This window comes from Ctenopharyngodon idella, chromosome 7, assembly GCF_019924925.1.
Source record: "Ctenopharyngodon idella isolate HZGC_01 chromosome 7, HZGC01, whole genome shotgun sequence".
Taxonomy (NCBI): Eukaryota; Metazoa; Chordata; class Actinopteri; order Cypriniformes; family Xenocyprididae; genus Ctenopharyngodon; species Ctenopharyngodon idella.
In genome coordinates, this window is record NC_067226.1 from 15,927,334 (window position 1) to 15,944,421 (window position 17,088).

General features: G+C 37.7%; 1 long non-coding RNA gene across 2 annotated transcripts in view; it reads right to left on the reverse strand.

The window, feature by feature from the left end:
- The window catches only part of LOC127515721 (uncharacterized), a 60,611-nt gene extending 46,725 nt beyond the window's left edge, over window positions 1-13,886 (reverse strand). Inside the window, exons 1-3 of one of the 2 annotated variants that reach the window (XR_007930855.1) lie at window positions 13,788-13,886; window positions 11,495-11,624; window positions 11,192-11,415 (exon numbers count right to left, since the gene is read on the reverse strand). This is a non-coding gene — a long non-coding RNA (uncharacterized LOC127515721). Of the gene's footprint in view, window positions 1-11,191; window positions 11,416-11,494; window positions 11,625-13,787 lie in introns of those variants that run through there. The other variant, XR_007930854.1, reaches the window with a different exon arrangement.
- Between the last annotated feature and the right edge of the window lie 3,202 nt (window positions 13,887-17,088).

Consider the following 17,088-nt stretch of genomic DNA (forward strand, 5'->3'; position numbering starts at 1 on the left):
TCACAAGCGGTATAACATATTCACAGACTCTAGATAAACAACTAATGAAATCCCTCTCTGCCTCCTAATCTAAATACCAGAGAGCACCTTGGGCACTTCAGCAGACTCCTGGCAGGAAACCAACCTGCTGCTCAGAGCTTTCCCATTACCCTCCTCATCTTCCTCTGCCTTGGCCTACACATCAAACAACTTATACCACCAGCACGGGCAATGCAGAGATCCTCGAAATGTACTCCGAAACAACAGTGTTTTATGGGTGCCGGGCTACACACGGTGACAAATGTAAAATAAGCACCTGAAAGACTAATGGCCCGGTCTTCTGCCGAGGCCATAAAAGAGCTGTAATTTTTGCCTGAGTGACAGGTAACATGGCTCTAAATCATTCGTTCTCCTTCTCTCTCACTCCAGTTGTCTCGTTTCTCCACCCCTGCAGTCTCAAGCCGAGCCCGAACCTGGTCCCGCTCTCGCAGCATTGGAATTACTATTGGCAAATCGAGCCAGGCAGGATTAATTGTAATTCAAGGTCTATTACTGCAGCACTTGCTTGCTTTTGCTGGATTGCCGGTTGGGCACAGAAAGAATGACTGTTCTGAGAACTGCCCCGCTCTGAGATTGTTGATTAGCCTTTTGATGGAATTGGTAAAGCAGTGGAGCTTGACTCACGGTGGCCCCTCACAAAAGGAAAAAAAGAAAAGATTTTAGAAGAGTATAGAGAGAAGATGCAGATAGAAAAAAAGAAACGAAAATAAGAATGAAGTAAATCTATGTGTGGGGGGCAAGAAGATTATCAGATTCCATCAAATGTGGAGATGTGCTGCCCCCCTGAGGAAAGATGAAAATCAAAGGAATCTAAGAGAGGGAGACACTCAGACAGAAGGAAGAGCAAAAGAGAGAGAGTAAATATCAGTGTTGTTATTAGGTTTTGCATGCCGGCACTGATTTCCAGCTGTCTCGCAGCCGGGGCTCTTGTGACTCTCTCAGCACTCGTAAATGTCACACCTCGTACATGCCAGTGTGATTCAACATAGCCTATATTTACCTCCCAGAATGGCAGCGTACACCACCACAGATCACCACTGCAAAGGCTGCTGAATCTTATGAGAAAGGATTTGGACGTTAAGCCTAGTTTTGAAAGAGGAGGACACCATCCCACATCTCCACCTGCCAAACATTGAAATGCAGATCTTAAGATCACAGAGTACAGGAAGTGTCTGTACGGGAAGGAAACCAGGCTAGCTGTTAGTCAAGGCTTTTATGCTGAATATAGGAGAACATTAGAGAGAGAGAAAACACAAGCAAGGTTAGTACATCAAGGACCAAAGAGCTGGTTCAAAGTATTCTTGTATTAAGATATAAGAAACCCCTCTGGAATTTTTTTCTGCATCTGTACCATAGGCTATATTATGTACAACAAATAACAAACAAGTATTTCTATGTACGGTATGTTTGGTTTGTTTATTTTGTATGTACACATCTCATTTCTTGAATGAGAATCTTCATAAAAATGATATTTCGCTGCAGACACATTTTTACTATTATATTATATTATTCTTTACATGTCCTAATTAAGTGGCTTTTGGTCATGTCTATTCAAAAGATTGCATTAACTGGAAACTGCCTATCAGTTATTGAATTTTTAAAACTATCAATCTTTATGAAAGGAAAAAAAGAGCATAATACAATTAGCATCTTCACCTGGTACATAGGCCTTTGTGGCTGCTGTTTCTAACTGTAAGTTTTAATTGTAAAAATAATAAGTAAATTACTATACGAATAAACATATCATAAAAAGTATATTTAAAAATTCTATAATAAAAAGTATATACTGTATACACTATATTTAAAGTTTTAGAAATATTTAAATTATACCTATATAATTAAGTTTATGATGTTAAATTATATTTTATTATATGATAAAAATATTAATATTATGCATATGTGACACTGGACCACAAAACCAGTCATAAGGGTCTATTTTTGGAAATTGAGATTTATACATCATCTGAAAGCTGAATAAATAAGCTTTCCATAGATGTATGGTTTGTTAGGATAGGACATGTTTGGCCGAGATAAAACTATTTGAATATCTGGAATCTGAGGGTGCAAAAAAAAAAAAAATCAAAATATCGAGAAAATCGTCTTTAAAGTTGTCCAAATGAAGTCCTTAGCAATGCATATCCACTCACAAAAATATATTTTTGATATATTTACAGTAGGAAATTTACAAAATATCTTCATGGAACATGATCTTTATTTAATATTCTAATGATTTTTGGCATAAAAGAAAAATCGATAATTTTGACCCATACAATGTATTGCTGGCTATTGCTACAAATACACCCGTGCGACTGGTTTTGTGGTCCAGGGTCACATATTAGAATGATATGGCATATCTCTATATAATAATCACAGAAATTTAAAACAAACATGACGGATAAAAATAGACAATTACGGAAGATTTACAACTCAGTTCATTAGATTGTTGCGATTAGTTGAAATGCAACCTCTGGTCTACACATAAAAAAAAAAAAATAAATAAAAAAACCATGAGCATACCATCTCACTAAACCTGCTCTAACATCCTGGTGTCATTTGAAAAGAGAACTGTGGCCGGTTGATTGGCTGTCTTTGACAAGTATTGGAGCAGATCTCTAGGGAGAAGCTTTTAATCATCTGGCTGACACATAAAGGCTGATGGTATCTGAACACATCTGCACAGGTGATCCAGTGCATCCACTCCACACACCATCATATATGTTGTGTATATACAACCTTGAAGCCTTGTGTCTCTCCAGGGAACACAGCCATAACACTCGTTACACTTGGCTGCACTGGCTATGATTATTTATTTATCTCTCACTGCATTTATTCCCTGTGCAGCATTCTGCCTATCTGCTCCACTCTCTTCTTTCAAGTTTTGGCTTTCTCCTGTCCTTCATCATCTCATTGTGGCTTTTTGGTGGAAGCAGAGGGCGCTGTGGTTGAGGGAGCTCAGTGTGGAGCCGATTCGGCCGACTAGGTAAACAAGTCAGACCTTTATCAGAGAGAAGACTCAGAAAAGGGGCCTGCTGAGTGAGTTGGGCCCTAGACTGAGGGCCCTCCCTCTCAGGGAGAGCTTGAGCACAGCAGGGGACGGTCTTTCAACTGGAACTTTGATAAGTACCGAAGGGACACTTTCACAAGGAGGGTCCCACAGTTTCCTCTGGGGGGGTTGCAGCGTTGTGTCTGCGACAGATATATCCCATCGTATCAACAACTCATCTATCAAGATGGGGAGACAGCAGGAGGATTCATTAGTGACTGACTAAACAAAGAGCCATGTGTTTTGTTGCAAAATTAGCATCCTAGCATAGCAACACACAGCACATTATATCAAATGGTTGAACAGTCTCGTTGCTATGCCAATCTCATCTCATTTGTTCAATTGCTCAGTTTTACTCTGCTTTTAGTTAGAGCAGTGTTTTTTTTCTGCAAGGACAACATCATCTCTAATTGAAAAATCAAGCCTTTTTGGGCATAGACATAGTTGATTATGAATCATGACCAAAAATTCTGGCTGATGAGGAAATTGGAATGATACATAGTAGAAAGTTCTCTTTTTTTAAAATAATCTTTTCATTGATCTTTCTTTCACAAAGCAGATAATGTATTTCATCCCTTTGCATCATCCAATTGAAGTCACCATTTTTTCTCCCTCTAGCCTCACAAGTAATTTAATTTTAAATTATTCCCACTTTGAATCGTAATCGATCTATGAATGAATGGCAATTAAAAACCACAGAGCCTTTTTTAGTAAGCCTCGCTCATGTTGTATTATTGATAACCGAGTAAATTTAGACAAATTAGTGAGGTGACTGAGATTTAGACTGCTGTGTTGAGGAGGAAACTGTGTGTTTGTTTTTCCCTTTCAGGCCCCCTGTCTGTGATGTTGGGGAACAGAATCTGTTATCGTAAACCCTGGAGGAACAGACTTCAGAGCGATCAACATGAGGCCCGGCTCCTCTCTACCTCTTTGGACTCTGAAACCTCTGATTCTTAGTCTAGCAAAATCAATAGCTAATGATGTGCAATTAAAAGGAATAGTTCACCCAAAAATGAAAATCTTGTCATCATTTACTCACCCTCATGTCTTTCCAAACCGATATGTATTTCTTGTGTCTGTGGAACACAAAAGGTGAATTTTTAAGAATGTCTTGGCCACTCTTTCCATTTGAAGGTGGACAGGGGCTGTTAATCTTAAAGCACCATACATTAGAATTATTAAAAAATGGTCCATATTCTTTTTTTCAAGTCTTACGAAGCCATAAGATGTGACAAACTAAAAAAAAAAATAAAAAAAATAAAATGTATATTACTCATTGAAAAACTTCACCTCCAACATAACCCTCAAATCAAATGTGTTGGCATTAGATGCAATGCATTATCTGATGTTGCATACATGAGAACCAATGGGGTTTGTCATCAATGTGCCATTTTTTTAGTTTATTTCAGAGTGTCAAATACAATTTACCACTGAATAATAATTTAAATGTTGGTCTATTCCCCACACAAAGCTTTATATGGCTTTAAAACAAATATAGTACACAAGTCATACAAAATACTTTTATTGTGCTTTATTTTGTAGTTTGAGCTTTTACATTAAATTTAATCATTTACAGCATTTGAAAAGAAAAAAATCTTTAATATGTAAGAAAAACTAAATAAATTGGAATCCACTCAAATCAAATTACTGAATCAAGACATCTGTATCGATAGCCAGCCCTACAAGACATTCTCATCTCTCTAACTCTCTGTGTGTATGCATGTATGTATTTTTTATATGATGTTAAATATTTTAACAAAATAAAGAGGGATCATACAAAATCTTGCATGTTTTGTTTTGGTTTTTTTTACTTTAACTTTTAACTTTTTTTTTTGCTTAACTTTTTAGAAATTAACTTTAGAGAGGAAGCGGCATTCTGTGAGCGTTTTTCATATGTTTTTTCCACAGAGAGCAGTGTCACAGAGAGCAGTGTCACAGACAGCGCGGCGTTACAGATTTGAGTTTATTTGTGCTTGAATGGTTTAATAGCACTTCAATGAATGATAGCATGATCATATAGTGGATGACAGAAAAAAAAGATGCTGCATTTATTGCATTAAATATTTTCAACGTGTTAAAAATTAAATAATTGCAAAATCATAATTGCAATTGTATATAATGTATATATATATACACACACACACACACACACACACACACATACATTTGTGTTCCATAGAAGAAAAATTATGATGGTAAATAATGACAATTTTAATTTTTTCAGGTGAACTTTCCCTTCAAGAACCCAGAAAATAGATTTAGAGCAGGTCATTTCTCATATGGTAAGTGAACAGTGTCCAAGGTTAAAATATGGCGCTTTAAATTTCCAAGAGCTTGTTCTAGGCTCATCTCTTTGAATGCTGCGTGACACTGTGAGGTCCAGGCCCATTGTAGAGAGCTTAGCTTAATTGTATTTTAATCCAGGTTCTCCACAACAGGTCATAGTTTCTCTCACTTCACTTCTCCTGGCATAGTCAAATCATTAACCCTCATTAAAATTAAGAGCTGAGAAGGTGGAAAGGCTAACTGTTTTGTTCCAGAGCTTGTACAAAAACTGGCTGCTGATCTTTTGCAATCACACAAAAAGGGTACTATCAGTAAGACAAAACAAGTTGATGAATGTTACGTCACCCTTGTGCAATTAACTATATACCAAATAGGTATACCAAATTTTTATAAACTCTTTATAATCTGCCTATCTATCACCTAAGAGCCACCTTTATCAGTTGGGGTAATCAAGGTTAACTTGGCACCAGTCAGTGCTTGTCATATCCTGTGATAATAAAATTAAGTAAATTATTAAACTTACTTAAACTTGCTTGCATAAAATTTCTGCGAATAATTTGCTGATGCAGGTACAAAAAGATTTTTTTTTCTTGCCCCCCCCAACTCCCAACTCGAGAGTCAAATGTCGCCCATGAATGGGTAGAGCCAGAATCAAGGCTTCGTCGGGACAGCATTCTTGCACGGAGAAGCGCAATTACACAACATTTAAGATGAAGAGGTGCTCTTTGGTTTTCAACTAATGTGCTCACTCACAGAATCAGACACTATAGCTTTTGGGTTGGGTTGGATTGCTTTCACAACTCAAGCGAACTGCTCCAGAGTTCGTTTGAAACCATACCGAGACCACCTCTTCAAGGAGGTCTCGGTACGCTCGTTTGGTCCGCTTTTGGTGTGCACCCGAGTGCGATTGCTGCATTCACACCTGCCCAAACGAACCGCACCAAAGGGGATTCAATTGAACTAAATGAGGCAGGTATAAACTCGCGTTGACTGACAGATCCAAAGCGCTCGAACAAAGACGCCTCAGACAGCACGAGATCCCGATATACACATAACAGAATTACAGTACTTCAAAACATTGAAGTAAAATATTGAAAAAAAAGTTGAATATATTATATATATATATATATATATATAGATCAAGTCAAGTCACCTTTATTTATATAGTGCTTTTAACAATGCAGATTGTGTCAAAGCAGCTTTACAGTGATAACTGGTATAATTTTGGCTCTTAAAGAACATGTTATTATCCATCTTAAGTAAATTCAGTATTGATTCATTCTGTTGTAAGAATCAATAGTTATTAATTTAGTTAATTTATCTATATCAGCACTGGAGTAAACAGTGATATCATCCAGCTCAGTTCAGTTCGCATACAATGTTGTCAATGCAGGCAGATCAAAACACTGTTGAATATCAAATGTCATGTGTCCCCAACTAAGCAAGTCAAAGTGAAAAAAAAAAAAAAAAAGTATATTATATATATATATATACACATATATACAGTGGGTACAGAAAGTATTCAGACCCCCTTAAATTTTTCACTCTTTGTTATATTGCAGCCATTTGCTAAAATCATTTAAGTTCATTTTTTTTCCTCATTATTGTACACACAGCACCCCATATTGACAGAAAAACACAGAATTGTTGACATTTTTGCAGATTTATTAAAAAAGAAAAACTGAAATATCACATGGTCCTAAGTATTCAGACCCTTTGCTCAGTATTTAGTAGAAGCACCCTTTTGATCTAATACAGCCATGAGTCTTTTTGGGAAAGATGCAACAAGTTTTTCACACCTGGATTTGGGGATCCTCTGCCATTCCTCCTTGCAGATCCTCTCCAGTTCTGTCAGGTTGGATGGTAAACGTTGGTGGACAGCCATTTTTAGATTTCTCCAGAGATGCTCAATTGGGTTTAAGTCAGGGCTCTGGCTGGGCCATTCAAGAACAGTCACGGAGTTGTTGTGAAGCCACTCCTTCGTTATTTTAGCTGTGTGCTTAGGGTCATTGTCTTGTTGGAAGGTAAACCTTCGGCCCAGTCTGAGGTCCTGAGCACTCTGGAGAAGGTTTTCGTCCAGGATATCCCTGTACTTGGCCGCATTCTTCTTTTCCTCGATTGCAACCAGTCGTCCTGTCCCTGCAGCTGAAAAACACCCCACAGCATGATGCTGCCACCACCATGCTTCACTGTTGGGACTGTATTGGACAGGTGATGAGCAGTGCCTGGTTTTCTCCACACATACCGCTTAGAATTAAGGCCAAAAAGTTCTATCTTGGTCTCATCAGACCAGAGAATCTTATTTCTCACCATCTTAGCAAACTCCATGCGTGCTTTCATGTGTCTTGCACTGAGGAGAGGCTTCTGTGGGGCCACTCTGCCATAAAGCCCCGACTGGTGGAGGGCTGCAGTGATGGTTGACTTTCTACAAGTTTCTCCCATCTCCCGACTGCATCTCTGGAGCTCAGCCACAGTGATCTTTGGGTTCTTCTTTACCTCTCTCACCAAGGCTCTTCTCCCCCGATAGCTCAGTTTGGCCGGACAGCCAGCTCTAGGAAGGGTTCTGGTCGTCCCAAATGTCTCCCATTTAAGGATTATGGAGGCCACTGTGCTCTTAGGAACCTTAAGTGCAGCAGAAATTTTTTTATAACCTTGGCCAGATCTGTGCCTTGCCACAATTCTGTCTCTGAGCTCTTCAGGCAGTTCCTTTGACCTCATGATTCTCATTTGCTCTGACATGCACTGTGAGCTGTAAGGTCTTATATAGACAGGTGTGTGGCTTTCCTAATCAAGTCCAATCAGTATAATCAAACACAGCTGGACTCAAATGAAGGTGTAGAACCATCTCAAGGATGATCAGAAGAAATGGACAGCACCTGAGTTAAATATATGAGTATCACAGCAAAGGGTCTGAATACTTAGGACCATGTGATATTTCAGTTTTTCTTTTTTAATAAATCTGCAAAAATGTCAACAATTCTGTGTTTTTCTGTCAACATGGGGTGCTGTGTGTACATTGAGGAAAAAAAATGAACTTAAATGATTTTAGCAAATGGCTGCAATATAACAAAGAGTGAAAAATTTAAGGGGGTCTGAATACTTTCCGTACCCACTGTATATTTATATATATATTTTTTTTTTTTTTTCTTTCCCATACATATATATGGTTTTGACGAGGTGTGTGCCAAATTAGGTGTTCTTAACAGGGATTTTAAGGTATGGTTGCTAGGTGATTTTGTTTCGGAACCTTCAGAAAATTTGATTTTTCTCAAAATTGACTTTGCTGACTCTATCAACTTCAAACAGGCATAGCTCAGTCATTTTTTGTAGGATTCCCAGAAATCATACATCATTTTGAAGGTTTTTTAATAGAGACTGAAATACAATAAAAATAACAATAACTCATTTTTGCTCATTGCGACTCATTTTGCCAGCACAGGTCACAAATAAAGACGCTAAGCTGTGACTTACAGTCTGACTTCCACAGAAAGTGTTTAGTTAATTTTTCCAATATCTATTTGACTCCAGATTCCCGTCTTCTTATACAAGTTGCTACGCTATCAAGGATAGCTGTATCTGCATGAAAGGCCTCACTATAGATTTCATCTTGTGGCGTAATGTCTCTGGAGCTTGGTGTTAGACCGAGGGCCACTTCCATTAAACAGGCATTGTCCACAGCCCAATGCCATTTCATTTGTCAGTTTCACTGGGTAAGTGCCTGTGATATATCATCTCCCACTGCCTTGCTGATAACGAGAATGGAAACTAAGCACTTTCGCTGCGCCCTTTCCCAGAAGCCTTGGCATGGAAGCGGGATATGAAGCACATGCAAACAGATGCACTCACTGGAGAAGGAGCCATCTTCATAGATGTCTGAGTAACTTAGCAATAAATATAAAGCACATGGCTAGATACAGTTAAGTATTGATCAGATTTACCAGAAAACCTATTTTGAAGCTCAAGAAATCATGGTTAGCTTGACAACTTTATCGAGATTTCTTTGCCCACTGCTCTGGCAATTAAAACTAAGGCTTGTTAAGTGAGTTTGGTTTTGGCCTGATACATCTCAAAGTACCACTTACAACATCTTACCCTCAACTCAAAAGGTCTTTTCATTTCATCTGTTATTTTTATCAAGCTTCATAAAATCCAATCATGATCACAGAAATGATGATCGCAAAGAATAAATCAACAAGCAATAGTCACTGACCGCTATTTTTCTTTGATACTATTAGGTCCCTGCATGAAGCCGGGCTCCAGGGATCCCGCTATGTTTTTCTCTGTTGCGAGAAAATGGCTAAAGAGCATGTCTTCGTTCTTTTTAGTGAGATTGACAAGTCCAGACTGGATTTATTGATTTTCTCACCTCTATTTCTTATTTCAATCTAAATGGAGAACATTCCGTTGGAGCAGAGTATTTTTCTAAGACCTTTACGTCACCCCTTCTCTGCCATTTCATATCCATACTGCCCTCTCAGGGCACTAAAATGTCTGAAAGTAGGCACAGCCACCCAAGCAGAAGGTAAATACTGCAGATTTTAAATGGAGCACACAAATCTTGGTTTTTATATCATGAGAACTTTTCTTTCTGGAATCATCCGTTCGATTTTATAAGCATCCGCAGCAAAACATTGTAAAGGTGAAGCCTGCCACCTTCAGTAAGCCGCATGCTGTTGATGAGAGCTCATGCTGACACACGCACCTCCTGCAAACAGGCAGTGGCGACCAATTTTCTGAAAGATCTCTATTTATAGCCCTCTGAAGAGCTGCAACATGCTACAAAGGAAACTTAAAAGTGCTTAATTGTGCACATTATGCCTCTAAAATGAATCCCAGTGAAAGCGCCCTTGTGTGCTACACTCTAACAAACCTACATTTTCCTCTTTACTCTTTTGGCCAATGTTCTGCTTGCACTAATTTGGGCCTTGGTGACATATGGTAAACATTTGCCGCCGATTTGTTCCCGCTTGCTTTCTGTGCATTTAGTTGAGTTTAATGCACCTTGTGCCTGAATGAGAAAGCTCAAATGTACTCTTAGTGTAGGGAGAGGCCTTTCATTAGTGCTATTAGAAAGTGGCAGGAATTTAAATTGGTTGCGATAAATTAACAGCCCCACTGGGAGCTCAGGCCTGAGCCAGCTAATATGCAATTATATTAGGCAGCTTTGCATCTCCATCTCTGCTTATCTGGAATGGTGCATGCTGGGAAAGGGGCCCTCCCACCCAGCTCGGGGATGGGAGGCCTGCTGGATTAAACATTCAAATGGTTAATTGGTAACAGCTTGTATCTGCAGCACTTACTACGAAACATCAACATTGCCTGTTTTAAAAGCGCACGGATATTATCCTGAACAGACGATACGTTCGGAGTGTTCTCTTCACTTTAACGACTTCAGGAACAAAGTAACTTAACTTCTTCAGGACATAGTGGACATAGCATGTTAAAAAGAATACATCAGCGAGAGCAGCTGAATCATGCTGTTTTCTCATCTAACACCTGTTGTCTTCAGATATGCATTATTAAAAAACCCTACGGAGAAGACGTAAGCAACCATGTAGAACACAGAAGCGAGTCCATTGTTTGGATTCCCAAATGTTTCGAGTTAAACGTTTGTTCGCATTCTAAGGTGTGTTTAGCCATTGCACATGTCTTTTATTTTATCTTGACGCTGCTTAAACATGCGCCTGTAAGCCGTGGGATGCCTATTAGCAAATTTGCCCATTATTGTGTTCCAGAAACTACAGCTGTTATCTTTAATGGAAACATGTAAAAACAGGCTTTGCTGTTTTGATTCAAATTAAATTAAAATTGACGTGTCATGCTGTGTTGTCTACCAACTACAAATGATCCAAGTAATCAAGGAAGACGTGACAAATTCTGAGAAAAACCTTGACAGGATTCAACATGACGTTCTGAGATGGACATATTTACGTGCTTTATGTCTGTCATGTGGATGTCATCTTCGCAAAAGCCATTTTTCACTCAAAGGTGTGGTGAATGCAATCCATTTCACTTTGAAGTTCAATATTGTGTACATGCTGATAGACCTGATAAAACAGACCTGCATCAGGAATCATCAAATAGTCTCCAGCCTCTCTAGAATGGAACGTTACGTCTTATGCTTACCAGAGATTATCACCATCTCTTCAACGCAAAAGACAGCATATGTTTTCTTCTTCTGGCCCCATTTGTAGATTTACTACAAAGTGCATCCCAGTCAGCTGCACACGAATGGTTTCACCAGGCTCATGTATTCCTGAGATAAGAAAACACAGCATGCTAAAGACAATCAAACAACCTTGTCCTTTGGACAATGCACAGTGTGGTTAGTGACCATGATTAACCTCTTTCCCATGGTGCTTGTGTCATGGGGATTTAAAGAGATAATTCATTGTTCTGGAGAAATATCAGCTGGATTCAGATATTCAGTCTGATTGAACGGTAGGCCGCAGAATAAAGTAAAGCCTCTTATTGTAGCATCATGCTATGAGCATCCAACTGATAGCCTCTTGTGCCAAATTAAAGTCCCTGTGCTGGTCTGCCAGATAGCTTCCACATTTGTTCTTCGAAATTACTATAACTTGCTTTGGGAGTTACAGTGGAAATCACGTTTGTGCATTTACAAATATATTAAAGGATTAGTTCACCCAAAAATTAAATTTCTGTCATTAATGACTCATCCTCATGTCGTTCCACACGCATAAGACCTTTGTTCATCTTCGGAATGCAAATTAAGATATTTTTGATGAAATCTGAGAGTTTTTTTTTTTCTCTATGGAAAGCAACAAAATTACCACATTCAAGGTCAAGAAAAGTAGTAAAAACATCATTAAAATAGTCAACATGACTACAATGGTTTAACCTGAAATGTTATGAAGCGATGAGAATACTTTTTGTGTGCAAAAACAAAAAAAAACAACTTTATTCAACAAATTCATCTCTCCCGTCATTCTCCAACGCTATTTATGGTGCAGCGCTTCCAGTTCTACATCAGAACGCCGACTCAGTATTGAGTTACCAAAACCACACATGAAAATCCGCAACACACGGTAGACATGCATTTGTGCAGTGGAGAGCAGCTCTCTCACACTGTATGACGTGACATACAACTAGTTGTCCAGTCTGGTTTCGTACACACAGCAGGTTTTTCGAGAATGCGGTTGTGAGTCCTGAAAATTTACAGGTGTGAGTTTGGTTATAAAATGTGGTTGTCTTTCATGTAAATAACTGAACTATGTGTGAACGTAATCGTATTAAGGACTCAAAATACAGGACTGACAACCATTTTCTGTTGCTGTGTGAACAAGGCCTTTGAATAAAAAGTAAATATATGTACATAATGATAATAATAAAATATAATAAATAATAAATAAACATTTATATAGATGAATCATTCACATTAAGATGCTTAACATCTATTTAGAAAACAGATAAAGTGAATTTTCATTTCATGCCAACTTTAATGGTTAAACTATTTGGACATGACTAGCTTCACTTAAGAAGGTCAGTTAAATTTCACATTTTGTGATTAATAATATCCCAAATCGTGTTTTACAAATTATAGAAAATTACCTAACATGATTAGGTATCCATCTAATCCACTAATATTATTTTTTTCACAACGCTTCTCTTTTATTTTGAATTCCATACAGTAAATTTTTCTCACTGTCTGGTGCAATTTACACATTTTACCAACAATAGTAGCTTCAGGTCTTCAAAACAATTAATTAAATTCTTCATTACACCCTGAACTTGTATCAAAAGTAGGCCTACCAGGCCTATCTAACTCGCGATGAGGAGCAGACAAGGAGGTTGCTTTTAACAGGGAAATCATTTAAAGTGTTTTATGTCCTTAACATTTACAATATGCTTTTTGTAACATAATATTGTTTTATAATGATATGTATATGCAATGCGCTCCTAAACCTTTCTCAATTAGCCTTTTTCACAAGAATCGGAAATCACGTGACGCGGGGTAAAGTTAGTTCCGCTATGGTTCTGCGGCTATTAGATTAATATGCTCTTTTCTCAAATATCGCTTCATACCTTTTCTATTTTGTCTGTTTTCCAAGTTGCTGTTGTATAATCTAAAAAGAAATTATTTTCTACTTGTTTGTAGCTTATAAGCCACTCAGACCGTTGCTCGAATTTACCGGCGGGTGGTTTTATTTCACCAGCTGTCATACAGACAGTATAGTCAGTAGTCATCAAACAACTAACGTTAAATAAACAACCGATTTATGTTAACAGCATGTGTTTGAAGATAAAAGGGACTGCGCAACTTCATTAGCATTTTGGCTGTTAGATCGCGCTATTTCAGAATCAAACATCGATATCTAAAACATCTTAATAACGACCAGCTTTTATTTAAACTAACACAACATTATTAGTTGTTTTCAATATAAAATTTATAACTTACGATCGTATCTACTCCAAGGATTAGACAGCAAACGACGTGCATCCAAAACGCAAATCACAGAAAACGAGACTCTTCTTCTACTGTTTTACGTGCTTCCTGTTGCGTTCTATTGAGCAGTGTAATAATATTTTTCACCACAAGGTGTCACACACGAACTACTTATACAAATCAAAATACAGCTTCCAAAGCGAAACTAAAACTGCACAGAACAATTTATATAATTGATTCATAAAAAAAACTAAACGCCCAATATATGTTTCAATGCGGGATATAAAGTCGTGAGAGGTATAATATTGTTGTGAGTTTAATACGTTTTATATAGCATGTAATATCATGGCATTACATCCCGCATTCAAGCACTGTATGTTATAACTAATCCTGACCGATTAAAATTATTAAACTAAGACATAATTAATTTCCAAGATCACACTGTAGACTAGGCTACTATCAGTCTTTGCATTAATGTTGCAAAAGCAGCGATATGGGTTTGTAATACAGAGCATATTTAAGCTGGACGATTATGACCTAAAATCAAAACCTCGATTAATTGAACATTTGACCTTGATTACTGAACGATTATTTTGTTTCGGTTTTTTTTTTTTTTTTTTTTTTTTTTTGCCCTCATAGTTCACTTACAAGGTTTGTACTGTAAATATGCTTGACTAATAAAGGTGGGATATTTTTTCCTAATGAAAGAGTGATCTGACATAACAACTCACTTTCAGCGGTTATTTTATCTATGGTTCGTAACATTTCTTACAGATTTCTGCTTGTTGTAAATCAGATAAAGAAAAATTAGCACAGTAGCTACCAGTACTAATGAGAGCCATTGCGTGTGTGAATTAGTCATACCGTCTCGCTATTAATTGTGAAGCTGTAGGTTGTAAATAGTTACTTCAAAAGTAGAAAAATATATGCTATAATAACTTTTGAGTTTCTAAGCTACTTTAGTGATAAATCACAGGACAGCGCTGACAACTAGTTTTTGCGTTCCTCTCTGTATGCGCGATCTTCACGTTTTGTGCAGCTTGAATGAGTGTTCCTACCACAATGCGCGAGCACGGTGTATTTAAAAGTTAATGACCAAACGTATCATTACAAATGATCGTTGCAGATGAGCTATAGCATAATGTGGATAACACTGAATAAATATATTTTCGCCAGGTTATACTGATTATTAATCACTCAAACGCCTTTATCTAATGCTGCATTCCAGACGGCTCGGAATTTGGATTTTTCCCACTTCGTTCTAGAAAATAACGTCTGGAACGCTACTCAAAGACGGTCATTCTACCTGTGAACTCAGAGTACATCAATCAAACCCAACCTCTGAACCTCAGTGAGATGCGTCATTTGACATCACATTCAAGATTTTGGCAAGTCATGCTTCCAATGAGCATAAACGTAAAAAAAAAAAATAAATAAAAAAAAAAAAAATGACTTTAACGTAGACATTAAGTTTATGTTAATTGTTTTTATTCTGTTTTTGCCATAATTGACACAAAAACACGACATGATCTCGTTGTGTCATGGCGACAAAATGTGGTCAACATGTGAACGTAACGTCTGATTGCCTGGAACTTACTGAGGTCTGAAGTGGGACATTTAATTTGGGATGTTCCATAACCTCATCTGGAACGCAGCATAAACTTCTCTATTTAACTGTCAGACTCGCAAATCCTCCATGTTTGTAGTTTTTTAACACTTTATTTGTGTTTGTAGTTTTAATCTAATCTTTGTCCAACGCATAATGTGTTTGTGCAATATTAGCCATTAAGTGTGCACAGATCTACATTTCGGATTCTAACCGGAAAAAGTAGACCATCCAGGTATATTTGGAATACTTACTATGATTTGGGACACACTAATTGTAATTTCGAATACTATCCCAGCTAACAGAATTTAGTTATAAAAACGTCCTCCAAATTTTCAGTGTTGGTTTGGGAACATAAAAAATGTCCAGTTTTCTTGACATTAGAGGAACGTTTTTATAATGTATGATGTTCCTCAAACGTTCTTTCAACTTAATTTTGATTTAAAATTCAACATTCTAGGTACGTTTATTTGTAACATTCCAAGAACATAAAAATAACCAGTTTCCTTAATGTTAATAGAATGTTATTTAAAGGTTAGTATGATGTTCCTGAAACATTCTTTCAATCATTCAAACACCTGCTGTGAACAAGCACTGAAAGAAAGAGAAATAAGAACACAAACTACAACTTTCTTCAGCCACAGCCTTAGATGAAATCAACTGAAGATAAAATGCATTAAATATCTCAAGATCTGATTAAACAACTCCACAAACAGCATTACCAGCTTAACTTAACCAGACTGACTTTATTTCTGTCAGACATCTACTGAAGTTCTTATTGAGAATTAACAGAGGTTTAGATGTTGATGTCTTACTGAAAATGTTTTGTTTGAGGTCACCATCATAGTGATCAGTGTTTGCTTTAGTTGAGCTCTTGACCCTTGATTTTTGTTGAGTTGTTTCTTTTTTAGCAATTTCAGGTTTTTCCAGAAAACATTTCTGCATTGATAAAGCTGTTATGTTGTCTGTTTTAATAACAGACAAATGATTGCAATAATGTGGTTTATCGCACAATATACACTATATTGCCAAAAGTTTTGGGATGCCTGCCTTTATGTGCACATGAACTTTAATGACATCCCATTCTTAATCTGTAGGGTTTAATATGGAGTTGGCCCACCCTTTGCAGCTATAACAGCTTTAACTCTTCTAGGAAGGCTTTCCACAAGGTTTAGGAGTGTGTTTATGGGAATTTTTGACCATTCTTCTAGAAGCGCATTTGTGAGGTCAGGCACTGATGTTTTGTGAGAAGGCCTGGATTGCAGTCTTCACTCTAATTCATCCCAAAGGTGTTCTATCGGGTTGAGGTCAGGACTCTGTGCAGGCCAGTCAAGTTCCTCCACACCAAACTCGCTCATCCATGTCTTTATGGACCTTGCTTTGTGCACTGGTGCGCAGTCATGTTGGAACAGGAAGGGGCCATCCCCAAACTGTTCCCACAAAGTTGGGAGCATGAAATTGTCCAAAATGTTTTGGTATGCTGAAGCATTAAGAGTTCCTTTCACTGGAACTAAGGGGCCAAGCCCAACCCCTGAAAAACAACCCCACACCATAATCCCCCCTCCAACAAACTTTAGACTTGGCACAATGCAGTCAGGCAAGTACTGTTCTCCTGGCAACAGCCAAACCCAGACTCGTCCATCGGATTGCCAGACAGAGAAGCATGATTCGTCACTCCAGAGAATACGTCTCCACTGCTCTAGCACT